The sequence below is a fragment of the Berghia stephanieae genome, chromosome 1 (assembly GCF_034508935.2).
Source record: "Berghia stephanieae isolate SIO BIC M18660-M18661 chromosome 1, UCSD_Bste_1.3, whole genome shotgun sequence".
Taxonomy (NCBI): Eukaryota; Metazoa; Mollusca; class Gastropoda; order Nudibranchia; family Aeolidiidae; genus Berghia; species Berghia stephanieae.
In genome coordinates, this window is record NC_088360.1 from 25,063,571 (window position 1) to 25,068,570 (window position 5,000).

Consider the following 5,000-nt stretch of genomic DNA (forward strand, 5'->3'; position numbering starts at 1 on the left):
AACTTTTGGATAGGACGTTAGTCTATCGCAAAGTACTTTCCACCAGATCTAACAGACCCAGCTACCCAATCACTGCTGGGTGGACAGGGGGCCGCAGTGCATCGCCGCAAAGTGAGCTAGGGCGAGGTGACTTTCTCAAGGTCACACCGCGGCGGGTGATCGAACTCGACACCTTTCAGATACGAAGCAAAGACCTTTCCACTGAGCCACGCTATCCCAAATTACGAAAAACGAGACACCCGCTGTTTTCATTCGTAGACTTAGAAATGTCATTTTATCTCCTGTTAGAACGTTTTTATTTTGACTCAAATACCATAATTTTGACGTTTAATTCTGTTTTTTGAACCAGATACACACAGACGTGAAACTGAACTGTAGAAATTGGTCACAATAAATAATATCTGCAGCATAAAAGCAAAAAAGATAAAAGCAAAGGCAGGGGGGGGGGGGGGGGGGGGGGGGGTGTCGCTCCCTCGAACTGGTTGGATCTAATTTTTTTTACATATTTACAACAAGTATTATAACTCAAATTGTTATGGTTTAATTGGATTCAATAGTCTGATGGCACGTCGCCCAGCAACGGCGGCCATCGTGGTTCTAAACAAAGAAAATCGATACTTTTTATTCTTCATGCTGGATAGAACTTATCATATGTCTTGTGATCAGAATGTGTAAAAGTCAAAACTTGATCGGATTTATAATGGGTTTTTTTTTCTCCTCTGGATACGCTTTTATGCTCGTCGGAGAAATATTTCATAAGGGCGTCCGCTATTGTTCCGATAGTTTAGAGCCAGTTACTAAGTTACCATGCGTCATTACGAGGGAAGTGACGTCACAACTGTTGAAGCGTATTGGTGTAATGGATATACTACTATAAAACTAATAACAATTATCATCGCTACTTGTAAAGCGCTTTGAGCACGTTTAGTGGATATTGCGCTATGTAAAAGCTCAAGTCTTTTGGGGGTTTTTTTGTTTTTTTTTAGTCTGAGGGAAAAAACAACACATTTATTAAAAATTTTGGCCAGAAAACTCGTCTTTTAAATATTCATCGATTTTATGACCTTCGTCTCGTCAAAAACCTAGGGACCCAAGCCGAGGGACATTTTGAAAAATGCTTAGACCATGTTTAGTAGGTATATGCAATGTATAAATGATCAATTTAAACATCCTTTTCACGTAAACAAATTTACTTAACCTAGGTTTTCTATTTTCAGCATCAACATTGATTGGACATTAATCCGTTTTGAGATAGCTAGTTGATCACATTTAGCTAATTAATTTCTTCTTCGAACCATCCCTCTAATTAGTAAGCACGCATCTTCAGCCCTACACACTTACAACCGCACGCAACGCCATTGAATCAGTGTTTACAGATGAAATTTGGAAAAATATGCCAAATTGCTCACAGAAATATTATGAAAGGTAAGAAAAAAAAAAGCCAAACTCTTAAAGGCATCATATTTTCTGTTAAAATGTAAGTGAAAATAAATCATGTAAAACAAATCTTGCTGCCATGATAAATTGTTTGGGCTTAATGTAAATTTCATCTGTAATTGCCAGTTGAAGGCGGACATTTTGTTGAAATATGTGTTGATTATTCTATAAATTATGTGAAAGCAAGTGGTTTGAGAGAAAAAAATTGCTTCAATACTTTGCCAAAATTCAAACACAAGTTTCCATTCCAAACGGCTTTTTAAAAAGCCACGGTGGCAACCCTGCACTGAATCCTGTATGCAGAAGTCTGCTATTCCATACTTCAACATTATTTTGATGAACGCCAAGAGAACAGAGTGACCTCATTCATCACCTGTTGTTATGCCCATCGTTGCCATGGCAAGGAGACCGGTAACCGGATGTTTATAGTTGCATGTGCGCAAGGTCACCAGTTGTGTAAACCCTAATGAATTTATTTATGTAACATGGAAAACAAAAATGGCTCAGCAATGTCAACAATCTGTCGCGGTTGTTTAGTAACAATAACAAAGAGGTTAGAGAGGAAAGGGGGAGCAGTGGTTTGTACAAATTGAATTTTAACGTCGCTATGAAAACCAAGGACATCATCATCATCATCATCATCATCATCATCATCATCATCATCACCATCCTAATTTTGCCCTCATCATCACCATTCTCACCCCTATTCCTCCATATCATCATTGGCATCATCATGATCATTATAATCATTAACACCAACATCATCATCATCATCATCATCATCATCATCATCATCATCATCATCATCATCATCATCATCATCATCATCATCATCATCATCATCATTATCGTCATCATCATTATTATCATATTCATCATCATCATGATCATCATAATCGTCGTCAACATCATTATCATCATAATCATCATCATCGCCATCATCATCATCATCATCATCATCATCATCATCATCATCATCATCATCATCATCATCATTATCATCATCATCAACGTAATCATCGTGTGTATCACTTTGTCATCCTCGTCATCATTATTATCCATATCACAATTCTTTTCATTCATAATTCATTTATCTATTTCTTTCGACATTTACAAATGTACAAGCGCATACTTATCTATCTATTCATTCATTATTTTAAAAAAAATTCTATTCATTAATTTATTAACTAATTATTTTTATTCCTATTTAATTGTTTCCTCGTAACGATCCATCACCGACCCTTCCCCAAGAACACATTTTAATCCATGCCTAGAATAATATGTGACCCATCGTCTCAAAACGGTATTATGTTGGAACGAACCAGATGCTTAAAAGCCGAATTAAATGTTAAAACTGGTCAAAATATAAATCGTTGGCATTAGCACCCTGAAATATGGTATCCATTCTCCTCAATAAAACATACAAACTCAACACAAGTCTGATATTTCTGGCTATAAATTCAATTTTCAACATCTTAACCAACCCGACTTAATACCGTTTTGAGGCGAAGGGTCACATATCTGCTACCATAACTGTGAAACACGATAAGGATGACTGCACAAGGAAAGGTGAGTGAGCGATAAACGTCGAGTGTCGATAATCAAATGTTACCCATCGACCGACGTGCACTTATTTAAAGGTCTGATAATCCAATTCATTATGGGGCTCATTGTTGGAATGGACAATTCAAAAGATGACGCAAAATATAATATATTTTGTCCATTACAACAATGTAAAACTATCTAGGCCCACAATTGCATTTGGATGTCAGACCTGCTTATATGTACACGTCTCCAGCGACAGAATCCGGTATTATTGTGCGGTTTTGTGGTTTTGTTGTATGACACTCGCCTTCGCACAGTTGAGACAGAGATTGACCTAGGAGGAAGTCACAATGTGTTTATAACCCCCCCCCCCCCCCTTTCCCCCTTTCCCCTTTCCCCCCTGTTTACCTAGCAGTGACTGAGTACTTGGGTCTGTTGGATCTTGCGGAAGGTACTTTGCAGAGACATAGCAGAGTCCTATCCAAAGGGTAACAAACAATTGCTATTGTCTTTTTCATGCTATAGAAACCGGGACAAAGTCCGGATCCGTGAGCATAATATTGGCCTTGAAGGACATTTTTTCTCTCCTCCGAATAATAGCATTGATTGTTTGACATTAGCCAGCTGCACGGCAAGCCAATCTGTCATAAACTGACAGTAAATAGTATGCGCTTGGCTAAGAAGCTCACAACATTGCCATCAGGAAGTACAACGGACCAACATACAAACTTTGTGTAACATTTTGAACGTATAGATAGAACGAAGTCATCGTCATTCAGGTCTATGTTATTGTTTTTTGCCATCCGCGTTTATGAGAAATTTTCACTTAACTGTATTAACCAGACTATAAACGTTTAAGGTTACACATAGTTTTGTGTATTGGTCCGTTATACTTCCGGATGGCAATGTTGTGAACTTCTTAGCCAAGCGCATACTATCTATATAGTCTGTTTAATACAGTTTTGTCGGAATTACTCATAAACGCGGATGGCAACAAAAAAAAAACAACAAAACAAACAAACAACAAAAAACAAAAAAACGATAACAAAGACCCGAGTGACGTCAACCTCATTCTATCTATACGCTTCTTTTTTTTTTAATTTGGCCGAAATTATTTACTTGACGTACTAGACTAAATGCCTTTCGCCCCTAGTCATAATATCGAGACGTCTCAGCCGCCTCTTTATCCTCTGTGTGAGGCGCTTTACTCACAATCTCTCAGCATACTCAGGTGTAAAATAAGTAGATGTAACAGTGGATAAATAAGTAGAAATAAAATTGTAATATCGCCCTGCCTTACACGCTTCATGTCTCGACCTCATATTAAGTGTTGCTGTTTATTAAGGACCTCCTGAAAATCGCTTTGAGCACAGTTACAAGAAATTGCGTTATATAATAAATGTTCAATTTATTTTGTTTTAACTCATCAATAATGAAACTTTTCTAGGCAATATGACATTAAATTAAAAAAAGATCTTTAGCCAGAAATTCCATATGTTCAATTTATTTTGTTTTAACTCATGGATAATGAAACGTTTCTAGCCAACATGACATTAAAAAAAAAAAGATCTTTAGCCAGAAATTCCATATGTTCAATTTATTTTAATTCATCGATAATGAAACTTTTCTAACCAACATGACATTAAAAAAAGATCTTTAGCCAGAAATTCCATATGTTCAATTTATTTTGTTTTAACTCATCGACAATGAAACGTTTTTAGCCAACATGACATTAAAAAGAAAAAGATCTTCAGCCAGAAATTCTATGCCGCATCTTTCCTGACGCTATGACATGACAAGGCTTTCCAATCACGCAACAACAACGCCTCTCCCTCTCCCCTCCCATCACTGCCTCGTCCCTCTATCGTCATCCCAGGCATTAAATAATCAATAGAGAATGCGATTTCTATCGCCGCCCGGAAAGAACTTCCAGCCTTTTTCATTATCGACAACAAGGACAGCTTTTAAATAATTATTTGATTAGCTGAATTTGCATTAGGGATCAAAAGTTCACTCGT